Below are 13,492 nucleotides of genomic sequence, written 5' to 3'. Positions count from 1 at the left end.
TCATTTCCAGTAGATTTACCTACTAAAATTAAGGTAGTAATGATGTTCATAACATCATTCGATTCATACATATAAAACTATCTTATTCGAAGATTTAAACTTGTAATCACTAGAACATAGTTTAGTTAATTCTAAACTTGTTCGCAAATAAAGTTAATTCTTCTAACTTGACTTTTAAAATCAACTAAACACATGTATATATATATATATATATATATATATATATATATATATATATATATATATATATATATATGATATGCTAACTTAATGATTTAAAACCTGGAAACACGAAAAATACCGTAAAACCGGATATACGCCGTCGTAGTAACACCGCGGGCTGTTTTGGGTTAGTTAATTAAAAACTAAGATAAAATTTGATATTAAAAGTTGTTCTTCTAGGAAAATGATTTTTCTTATGAACATGAAACTATATCCAAAAATCATGGTTAAACTCAAAGTGGAAGTATGTTTTCCAAAATGGTCATCTAGACGTCGTTTTTTCGACTGAAATGACTACCTTTACAAAAATGACTTGTAACCTGTGTTTCCGACTATAAACTTATACTTTTTCTGTTTAGATTCATAAACTTAAGTTCAATATGAAACCATAGCAACTTGAAACACTCAAAACGGATTTAAAACGAAGAAGTTATGGGTAAAACAAGATTGAATAATTTTTCTTGTTGTAGCTACGTGAAAATTGGTAACAAATCTATATTAATCATATCCTAGCTAACTCATATTGTATTATACATGTATTCTAATATATTATGTAATCTTGGGATACCATAGACACGAATACAATGTTTTGACATATCATATCGACCCATCTACATATATATTTCGGAACAACCATAGACACTCAATATGTAGTAATGTTGGAGTTAGCTATACAGGGTTGAGGTTGATTCCAAAATATTATATATACTTTGAGTTGTGATCTAGCCTGAGGCTTGTATACACGAGGTCGTGGATTGATTCAAGATAATATATATTGCTTTATTTTCTGTACATCTAACTGTGGACAACTAGTTGTAGGTTAATAACGAGGACAGCTGACTTAATAAACTTAAAATAGCAAAACGTATTAAAAATGTTGTAAATATATTTTGAACATACTTTGATATATATGTACATATTTGTTATAGGTTCGTGAATCGACCAGTGGCCAAGTCTTACTTCCCGACGAAGTAAAAATCTGTGAAAGTGAGCTATAGTCCCACTTTTAAAATCTAATATTTTGGGATGAGAATACATGCAGTTTTATAAATGTTTTACAAAATAGACACAAGTAAATGAAACTACATTCTATGGCTGGATTATTAAACCGAATATGCCCCTTTTTAGTCTGGTAATCTAAGAATTAGGGAACAGACACCCTAATTGACGCGAATCCTAAAGATAGATCTATTGGGCCCAACGAGCCCCATCCAAAGTACCGGATGCTTTAGTTCTTCGAAATCATCATGTCCGAAGGGAGTCCCGGAATGATAGGGGATATTCTATATGCATCTTGTTAAGGTCGGTTACCAGGTGTTCATCATATGAATGATTTTTATCTCTATGTATGGGATGTATATTGAAATATGAAATATTATGGTCTATTATTACGATTTGATAAATATAGGTTAAACCTATAACTCACCAACATTTTTGTTGACGTTTAAAGCATGTTTATTCTCAGGTAATTATTAAGAGCTTCCGCTGTTGCATGCTATTATATGGACAAGATTTGGTGTCAACATGTTTGTATAATATTGTTTAAAACTGCATTCGAGATTTATTTTGTTGTAACATATTAATATTTGTAAACCAATATGTATTGGTAGTGTGTAAGTGTGATATTTGATAGATTATCATTTCTGGATAATCTAAGTGGTGTCTTGTTAACCTTGTCGATAAAATAAAGGTTTTGGTTTGTTTTTAAAAATGAATGCAGTCTTTGAAAAACGTCTCATATAGAGGTCAAAACCTCGCAACGAAATCAATTAATATGGAACGTTTATAATCAATATGAACGGGAAATTTCAGTTGGTATCCGAGCGTTGGTCTTAGAGAACCAGAATTTTTGCATTAGTGTGTCTTACCGAGTTTGTTAGGATGCATTAGTGAGTCTGGACTTCGACCTTGTTTTTCTTCAAAAAACGATTGTTTAACTTTTTTGTTGGAAACTATATATTATTAACATGTAAATATTATGTGATATATTAATCTCTTAACGTGTTTAATATTGTGTGATAGATGTCTACCTCTAGTACAAATCCCATCGACTCACCTAATAATAATGAAGAGTCGAATATACTTTGGGAAGATTCACAAATTCCCTAAGAGGAACCGGAAGAAGAGGAACCGGAAGAGGAGGAACCGGAAGAGGAAGAACCGGAAGAGGAAGAGGTTCCGGAGGAAGAAATATTGATACCTACAGTAAATCGGTTAAATAAAAGAAAATCCTCAACCAACGGACCAAAGTCAATAATGGTCAATGGTGTTTCCGCCGAGGAAGCAAAATATTGGGAAGATTACAAATTTTCCGATGAATCGGATCCCGATGAGGATTTCGATGATGTTATAGAAATTACCTTGACCCAATTTAATAAAGCAAAAGAAAATAATAAGGGAAAAGGTATAAAAATAGAGAAACTTGATTCCAACCCCGATGAACTTTATATGTATCGTCAACATCCGTATTTCCTAAAATGTAACAATAACCCGGGAACCTCTAAACCACCAGGTTTTTCTAAACCATTGTGGAAAACGACAGCTCGTATTAGGGGAGCATCATATATCCCTAGGAAATTAGCAAAACGAACCAAGTTCGAAGAAGAAGAAACGAGTGAGTCGGATTAAAGAGTTGTAATCATGTTGTGTAATATATGTAATATAGTGTGCTTGTGCTTTTTTGATAAATGTAGAATTGCTTGTATTGTTTGTTAAATATCTTTTATGAATCTAACCCTCGTCTATTTTTACAGTATAAAAACACAAAATGGACGTTAAGGGTAAACAATCGAATATTTTAGAAGACCTACCAGAGGATATGATTGATGAAATCTTGTCTAGAGTCGGTCAGAATTCATCAGCACAATTAGTTATGGCGAAATTAACTTGTCAAACATTTGAAAGACTTTCTAGAAATGCCTTAGTTTATAAAAGGCTTTTCTTTGATATGTGGGGTATATCACATTGGGGAGACAGTAAGTTACGCCGTATTTTCATTAAAGCGTTAAATGCGGGGAACCCAAATGCAATTTTTCACTACGGGTTAAGAACCTATTTTGACTCAACATATCCCAACATAGGATTTCGTGAATTAGAAAGAGCTTCTAACATACAACATAAAGAAGCATGTTATGCTTACGGGTTAGTGATGTTCGCTTCTCACCAAAGTGAGAAAAAGAACATCAGATTACAACTATTAAATGAAACATTCCCACAAGTGACGGACTCAGTAGTTGGGGTAAGAAACAAGGTTTTTAGATTGCTACGAGGCTGTTGGGCATTACGAAACCCTCGTCCTTTTGACGACATTACAACATGCTGCCTAGCCAATGGTCATAACGGTTACTTTCCACAAGATCAAGGATGGGAAGTCGTTTTAGTAAAACCAGAATGCATGACCTGTTTCTGGACTTATGAATTACGTGTCTTTATTGCCTTTGCTGAACAACTTGCGTATTAATTAGAATTACCTTTATAGCTGTCGTGTAGCAAGATATTATGTGCTATATTTCATCCTATATGTATAATAGTGGTATTGTATGTTTGTAAAATATTGTATAAAAGTTTGAACGCGAAATATTATTGTAATAAATTTTTCATATAGAATCGTAGTAGTTGAATTGTATAATAGCTACTAAGTATGAACTTAACGGGTAGGTACTACCCGAATTAAAACTATAAAATGCTAATATGAAGAAAAAACTTTTATAAATAAGTTCATATTATGCTACGAAATACTATTGACTACTCTTAAATTCTATATGATTAACTCAATTCTTTTGGGCTATTTTTGAATGAAATGGCACCGGCGACTCGTCAGAATTTGACATGAGCGAGGAAGACTTCCGTGTTTTCCTTGCAGCAAACATAGCCTCAGTACAGGCTGCGATGCAAAATAAAAATAACTCTGGATCTTGCAGTGGAACTAATTCCACAAGAAATCGTGTAGGGTGCTCCTACAAAGAATTCATTGCCTGCAAACCTTTGGAATTTGATGGAACCGAAGGACCAATTGGATTGAAACGGTGGACCGAGAAGGTCGAATCGGTATTTGCCATAAGTAAGTGTACTGAAGAGGACAAAGTTAAGTACGCTACACAATCCTTCACAGGTACTGCGTTAACATGGTGGAACACCTATCTTAAACAGGTAGGACAAAATGCTGCTTACGCACTACCGTGGTCGGCATTCAAGCAATTGATGAACGAGCAGTACCGTCCTAGAAACGAAGTCAATAAGCTCAAGGTAGAACTTAGAGAGTTACGAACACAAGGATTCGATATTACCACATATGAACGACGATTCACAGAGTTGTGCCTATTGTGTTCGGGAGCGTTCGAAGATGAAGAAGTGAAGATCGACGCGTTTGTAAAAGGGTTACCAGTAAGGATTCAAGAAGATGTGAGTTCACACAAGCCCGCTTCCATACAGAAGGCAAGTCGAATGGCTCATAAACTCATAAATCAGATTGAGGGGAGAATTAAAGAACAGGCGGCCGAAGAAGCCAATACGAAACAACTCAAGAGGAAGTGGGAGAAAAACGGTGACAAGAGTCACCAGTACAACAACAATAACAATTACAACCACAACCGCAACAACAATCGCAACAATAACCGCAATCCTAACAATAACTACAACAAACGTCCCAACAACAACAACAACAACAACAACAACAACAACCGTTTCAACAACAATAACAATTCCAACAACAACCTTGATAACAACAAACAACAGAAACAAGCATGCTTCAGGTGTGCAGAGTACCATCCAAATGTGTTTTGCACAACAGTTTGCACTAAGTGTAAGAGAAGTGGTCATGGCGCGGCAAAATGTGAGATTTACGGACCAAAGAACAATAAAAATAAAGAAACAAATAAGGTCGGAACAAATAATGCCGACGTAGTTTGTTATAAATGTGGAAAACTGGGCCACATTATTAGAAATTGCCCAAACCAAGGGAATATTAATGGGCAAGGCCGCGAAAGAGTTTTCAACATTAATACGGCAGAAGCGCAGGAAGACTCGGAGCTTGTTACGGGTACGTTTCTTATTGACAATACATCTGCTTATGTTTTATTTGATTCGGGTGCGGATAGAAGCTATATGAGTAGAGATTTTTGTGCTAAATTAAGTTTCCCATTGACGCCTTTGGATAGTAAATTTTTACTCGAATTAGCAAACGGTAAATTAATTTCAGCAGATAATATATGTCGGGATAGAGAAATTAAACTGGGGGATGAAACGTTTAAAATTTATTTAATACCAGTCGAGTTAGGGATTTTTGATGTAATAATTGGCATGGACTGGTTGAAAAAGGTGAGAGCAGAGGTCGTTTCTTACAAAAATGCGATTCGCATTATGCGTGAAAAGGGAAAACCTTTAATGGTGTACGGAGAAATGAACAATGCGAAATTAAATTTTATTAGTAGTTTGAAGGCGCAAAAACTAATAAGAAAAGGTTGTTACGTCATTATAGCACACATCAAGGAAGTTAAACCTGAAGAAAAGAACATCGGTGATGTTCCCATCGCAAAAGAATTTCCCGATGTATTTTCGAAAGAATTACCGGGATTACCCCCACATCGATCCGTTGAATTTCAAATAGATCTTGTACCAGCCTTTCAAAAAAAATAGATCTTGTACCAGGAGCTGCACCAATAGCTCGTGCTCCATACAGACTCGCACCCAGTGAAATGAAAGAATTACAAAGTCAGTTACAAGAACTTTTAGAGCGTGGTTTCATTCGACCAAGTACATCACCATGGGGAGCTCCTGTTTTGTTTATCAAGAAGAAGGATGGTACATTTAGGTTGTGTATCGACTACCAAGAGTTGAACAAACTTACCATCAAGAACCGCTACCCACTACCAAGAATAGACGTTTTATTTGATCAACTACAAGGCTCGTCGATTTATTCGAAGATTGATTTACGTTCTGGGTATCATCAAAATGCGGGTGAAGGAGGATGATATTCCAAAGACTGCTTTTAGGACGCGTTACGGTCATTACGAGTTTATGGTTATGCCGTTTGGGTTGACCAACGCACCAGCTGTGTTCATGGACCTCATGAACCGAGTGTGTGGACCATACCTTGACAAGTTTGTCATTGTTTTCATCGATGACATACTTATTTACTCAAAGAATGACCAAGAGCATGAAGAACATTTGAGAAAAGTGCTAGAGTTGTTAAGGAAGGAAAAACTGTACGCTAAGTTTTCAAAGTGTGCATTTTGGTTGGAAGAAGTTCAATTACTCGGTCACATAATGAACAAAGAAGGTATTCAGGTGGATCCAGCAAAGATTGAAACCGTTGAAAAGTGGGAAACCCCGTGTAGCGACCCCGACAAATCGTCAAGTGACGGCGTCGGCTACGTGGGTCCCATTACCTGATTATAAGTCTTTAAGATAACGTTTGACCAAAATATATCGCCTTCATTTCAAAATAAAGATTGTTTTCAAAGTTTACAAGAATTGTTCAACCAAAAGTTAAGTTACAACGTTATAAGTACATTTGAAATCTAGGCGACACGGTTTAAAGTAAAGTCAAAAGACGCTCCAAGTAATGCATGTATACTCGACATCCAATGCAAGTATCAAATAGTGAGCGGAAGCATGTATCACATATCGTGCAAGACCTGAGAAAAACATAGAAATCTGTCAACGAAAACGTTGGTGAAATCATAGGTTTAAGTAAGTAAGTACAAGTGAACCACAAGATTTGCATCAAAGAAATAATAGTAATACATTCCAAAAGTTTGTTTCACGAGCACCCAATTATCAAAGCTTAACATTCCATCCATTGTATACCCCATCCATAGTGCTAGAACAAACACTGATTCTCGAAAATATATTTCATCCGTAGACGGTAGCGAACCGTCAAAGATGAGGGTTGTCAACCCATATGGCCATATAACATAAGTTCTCGCTTACACCCGGCAAGTGTAACTAATGATAATCAAATTGAGGATTTTTGTTCTAAACTCGTATGTAGAATGTTTGTTTTCCCGTTCTTGTGTTCACTTAGTTCAAAAGAATCGTTTATGTTTTCTCATCCCAAATATAAGTTCAAAAAGAGTAAAAGTGGGACTATGATCTCACCTTGAGTGCAAGAGTTAATAAAGTACTTCAACAAGTAGACGCGTGCAAAGACAAAGCTAGTCTTGACCTAAACATATAGGTTGTATCAATAACGGTAAACACAAACGGTCAAAGATGTTCAATTAGTCCTATGGCTCGTTACGTGATGTCGAACGAGGTGTATATAAAATAGCTTATATTTTACTAGGAAAAACTATTAAATACGATACAATTTTACACAAGATATTTATTTATTTATAGAATGGATATACTTAAACCTTGCTACAACACTTATAGGCAGTGTACCTAATCGTACAGTAGTGTAGTTTTTAGTAAGTCCGGTTCGTTCCACAGGGAAATCTTTAAACAAAGCTCAACGCTATATTAGTTTACTTTTATAAAAATACAAATATATATATAGGTAATATTATTATTATAAAGGGGGGTTTTTACCGTTTAATGACCGGTTTGTCGATTTTGAAACTTTAGTCGCAGTTAAAACCTAATATTAAATAAATACAAGACTTAAATTAAAGCGTAAAGTAAATAACGATTGCGAATAATAAAAATGCGATAAAATAAAATTGCGATAATTAAAAATAAATAAAAGTGCGATTATTAGAAGTGCAATTAAATATAAAATAAAGGAAATTAAATATGAAATAAAAGAATTATGCTTATTTAAACTTCCGTAATCATGATGTTTGACGTGTTGATTTTAGTTTTATGCCCATGGGTTAATTGTCCTTTGTCCTGGATTATTCAATATGTCCGTCTGGTTTTTGTCCATAACAGTCCATCAGTCATAAATATAAATTGCAAGTGTCCTTGTCAAATTATTATTATACCCGAAGTTAAATATTCCAACTAATTGGGGATTCGAATTGTAACAAGGTTTTAATACTTTGTTTAATGAATACACCAGGTTATCGACTGCGTGTAAACCAAGGTTTTACTACTTTGTTAACAATTACACCAATTACCCTTGAATGTAATTTCACCCCTGTTTTAATTATTCTAGTGGCTATTAATCCATTCCCGTGTCCGGTTAAATGAACGATTATTCGTACATATAAATACCCCGCCCATCGTGTCCGATCGAGTGTATATGGTAATTTATAGGGACGCCCAATTGTAAATCTTTATATTAACATTAACAAACTTTCATTTAGTTAAACAAATATAAAGCCCATTAATAGCCCATAGTCTAGTTTCCACAAGTGTCGTTCTTTTGTCCAAACCCCAATTATGGTACAAAGCCCAATTACCCAATTTTAGTAATTAGCCCAACATCATGATTACTTCGTTTTAAATAAGCATAATAATAACTTAGCTACGAGACATTAATATAAAAAGGTTGAACATAACTTACAATGATTAAAAATAGCGTAGCGTTACACGGACAGAATTTCGACTTACACCCTTACAACATTCGCTAACATACCCTTATTATTAGAATTAAAATTAAAATTAAAATTAAAATATAAATTATATATATATATTACTCGTATGAATGAGAAGAAAAAAGATATGAAATTTGATCAGAATTCGGTTGGTTTTATAGCCAGAGTTGAAAATTGGGGCTCCGCGACTCGCGGCAAAATGCCCTTAAAACTCCGCGAGTCGCGGAGATATATTTACAGCTCACACCCTTGGAGTTTCTTGCTGCCGACGGTTTTTAATATATATATATAATATATATATAATTAATATAATTAATTATATATTATATTATATTTATATACATAGTTAACTTGTAATTTTTAGTCCGTTGCGTCGAGCGTTAAGAGTTGACTCTGGTCCCGGTTCCGGATTTTCGAACGTCCTCGCGTACAATTTAATATCTTGTACTTTGTGTTTTGAATCTTGTACTTTTGTAATTTCAAGACGTTTCTTATCAATAATTGGAACCTTTTTGATTGTCTTTTGTACTTTTGAGCTTTTTGGTCGTTTGCGTCTTCAAATCGTCGAATCTGTCTTTTGTCTTCACCTTTTATTATTTAAACGAATATCACTTGTAAATAGAACAATTGCAACTAAAAGCTTGTCTTTCTCGAGGAATAATGCTATGAAATATATGTTCGTTTTTAGCATTATCAAATATTCCCACACTTGAGCGTTGCTTGTCCTCAAGCAATATTGTCTTGAAATACTAGAATCACTTCTTTATTCTTCACACTTTGTACATCAGTGATTTCTATACGGCGGTATAAACTATGGTAGTAACGATATGGTTTACAGTCCCACATGACTATAAAAATTTAGATCCATTAAGGAAATTGGATCTTTATGAAAACATTTGATCTTTTGAAAATTAAATCTAGTTTTTACCCTAGATAAGTTTTCCGGAATAACCCTTTACCGGTGTTTGCAAAATATTTTTGTGGGTTTGGTGGGTTTCAGATTTGAAAATTTTAGCTCAAAACTTGCGGTTTTGTGTCACCCACTTGCTAACCTTGTATTTGGAAAGCAACACGTCCAGTTTACTTGTCCCGTATATTACCTTTCGGCAAACTACCGTCCGGTTGTAAAGGAAAGCGTTGAACAAGCAACTGTTAAGGCAATGTCCCGTGACATGCTTTTGATTATGGTCTATAACGTGTCGGACGCAATTACTATCCTTGGTAGGAGCAATAGTAAAGCTCACCCTTATAATTTTTCGGTCTGGCACAAGGTCCTGTCTTCGACCATGCTATGCAACCACCGTTCTTACGGTTGACACCCGATTTGGTTCAGGTGACCTAATGAATTCCAGGTGAATTCCTAGGATTTTACGTTCAAAGGTAATGAACGCATTGAAAATGGGTTTTCAGAAAACAAATCGGTTTGTATTTTTGATCAAAATATTTTCTCGTTCAAGCTCGAGTTTAGATATCATCGAATTCCATGAGTTTGAATTCTCAATCTTTAAGGTCAATCTCAAGGATTGAGTAATATCAGGCTTAAAAGCTGATTTTTAATCTTTAAGGAGATTATCCTTTCTGGGGATCTGATTCATTAGTCTTATCCAGCTAATTTGCACGGTGCCTCCCCATTGTACGAGATAAATCCTTCTCATGGTTAGGATAAATCTGACCACTTGGCGACCCTGTTTAATGCTGAGGTCTGTGGATTTCCTGCTGATTTTAGTGATGACTTTTCTAGATTTTTCGTCAACCTACAGCTGGTCTGGACGACAACTTCATGACCTAAATCAAGAAGCGCGTTTCTTTTTCGGAAGACTTTACTTCCTTTTAATGATGGAATTGATTCATCGTGTAGATCCATCTCTTCTTTTCTTTCATTGGGTAAAACAGTTTAGTTTAGTCCAAAGCAAAAGTATTTTCAGTTATTTGTTACAAATATATGTGACATATGTTTAAAATAACTTGGTAAATTTTCCCACACTTGGCTTTTTATTTTCCTTTTTATCGTCCTCTATTCCATTTTAAATGAATTTTAACATTTTAGTTTGTTTCTCAATTTATGTCCTTTCCGAGGTAACAATAATTTCGGTGTTAAAACCTAGTTTTATCGTTCATAAATATGTATAAACATGATTTTGAATTCATTTAATTGAAAATTTTGAAAAATTTTACTAGAATTGGGTAGTCAGTATATAAGACTAGGGCTGTTCTTTTTTATCAGAGAGCACTAGATTCTAATACAACTACTGCTTTACTAGTATTTTTAATGGTAACCAAGTGTTTAATATAAAAATTTTAAAATCCGAAAGAATTTAACCCCTTCCCACACTTAAGATCTTGCAATGCCCTCATTTGCAAGAAATCAGTAACAATTTAAATTATTGAGGGTGATTTGTGTGAAAATGATTAAATTTTTACCAAAGTTTCCAAATATATTGGCGTTTGTTTGCTGAATGATAAATGGTGCACATCATTTGTTCATTCCGTCTTGTTGTTATTTCACATATATTTTGCATCTTGTCGTCAAAATTAGTTGCTTTTGCTGAACTTAATGCCAGTCTTTGAAAATGCGTTGTTTTACCCTGTTGTGTACATAAGACAAACTGCAAACATATATACATATTTTTGAAGTTTGGTTTATTACCCCACATTCAAAAATTATTAAAATCTAAGAATAAAAGTTAGAAATTATAAAAATGATTACAATATTAACAAAAATATTAAATGTATCAATAATTACAAATTACAAAATAAAAAAAAATAAGTAAACTAAGGATGATATTGGTACCAATAGGGGTTCCACGCATAACCATAAGTGCTATAGAATGCTTCGGCAGGGTCATACGTAGGATATGGTGGCTGCATCTCTATCGACCAAGGAGGGAAGACGGGTTTCGGTGTAGGAATATAGTTTCTACCTATATGTTGGCAATGCGCTATGATCTGGTTCTGATGAACTTGCCAATCTTCAAATGCTCTTTGTCTAGCATTTTCGTATTCCTGAGAAGCTATAAACCTATGCATTTCTTGCATCTCATTCCCCCCTCCTACATTACCTTGTTCCTGGTTTCTCTCTACCTGTGGATGTCTACCATTGTATCGTACTGCGGCGTTATTTCGCCGCTTCAAAACTTTCGCACCATGGTATACATTTAAACCTATAGTGTCGCGGGGTTCCGGCTCTTCTACTAATAATCCCCCCCGACTTATATCCACACCGAGATATTCACCAATCAAAGTAATAAAAATACCACCTCCTATTATGCTATGTGGACGCATCCCCCGAACCATAGCTGATAAATAATAACCCACACAATATGGTATACTTACAGCGCTGTGTGGGTCTCGAATACACATATGGTAAAACAAATCCTGTTCATTTACTTTTTCTTTGTTCTTACCCCTTTGTGTAATCGAATTAGCTAAAAACCTATGTATCACTCTTAATTCGGCTCTATCTATATCCAAATAAGAGTAGTTTCCCCCTTTGAAACGGTGATGGCTTGTCATTTGACTCCACACACCGTGTGTATCAAAATTCTCATCTATCTTTCTACCGTTTAGTATCAATCCTCTACAATCGGCAGACGCTAATTCCTCAGGCGTATATATACGTAAAGCCTGAGCCATGTCCAGTAAAGACATGTGGCGCATCGAACCGCCTAACAAAAATCTAATAAAAGAACGATCGGTTAAACTAGCTACCCGATCATTCAACTCTATACTACATAACAACTCTTCACACCATACTTTATATACAGGTCTGCGTATGGTGAATAAACATATCCAGTCATTAAAAGAAGAATTACCATACCTCTGTACCAGTAATTCCCTAATTGGCCCGGCCAATTCTACAGCTTCTAAGGGTCCCCATTCTATGACCCTCGGTACCTCAACAACCTTGGAATGAAGAGTATGCAAACCCCGTTGATATTTTGGATAATCTATCCAAAGTCTGTCAAATCTCAGGTTCGGGTGCAACTGTTCCAAGTGCATATCTGAAAAGGTCATGACTGGATGAGGTACATCCTGCTTGTAGTAGTTATCTACCTCCTGTTGTTCCAAATTCTCAGCAGGAGCATGGCGGGCTTGGGATGAAGATTCACCCCTTTCATTCTGCAAAACACATCAAACACAAATTTTGTGCATCCAAATATGCATTAGTGTCAGCAAAATCATCAATTAAAATAATTACAATGACATTATCAATTTATATCAAACTTAAGCTTATTTTCACATTTTTATCAAATCTACACTTTTTCAAATAAGCATATACGAAAATTTTCGCCAAGTTCATAAGCATTCAACTTAAATAACATGTCAAAATAATTATTACTAGCAATCAAACAAGTCTCAAATGGCATTATCTTTCAAAAATCAAGTTCATGAATTTTAGACTTGAAAAAGTCCACTTTAATTCTCAAAATCATGTTTAGGCTCAAAGTTTGGATCATTTAACTACCTAGACATGTTACACTACTCAATTTAGCAACAATTCATGACAAAAATCGGCCATAACCTGTTTATATCAAAAAGCCCCAAATTTGCTCAAGAACACAAACCCTAGATTATTCAAAAATTGAAGTTTAAGGCTTCTAATCATGTTAAACAGCATCAATCTAGGTTATACAAGCATAATACATAAACAATTTAAGTCTAATTACACTAAAAAGCATCAAAATCAATTTGGGGAAAAAATAGCTCAAGAACACTAAAATTCGAATTAAATGGTGTTTAGGTGTAGAAATTTACCGTTTTTCTTGAGTAATTCTTAGATATCATCCTTC

This window comes from Rutidosis leptorrhynchoides, chromosome 8 (genome assembly GCF_046630445.1).
Source record: "Rutidosis leptorrhynchoides isolate AG116_Rl617_1_P2 chromosome 8, CSIRO_AGI_Rlap_v1, whole genome shotgun sequence".
Taxonomy (NCBI): Eukaryota; Viridiplantae; Streptophyta; class Magnoliopsida; order Asterales; family Asteraceae; genus Rutidosis; species Rutidosis leptorrhynchoides.
This window is presented reverse-complemented; position numbering follows the sequence as displayed.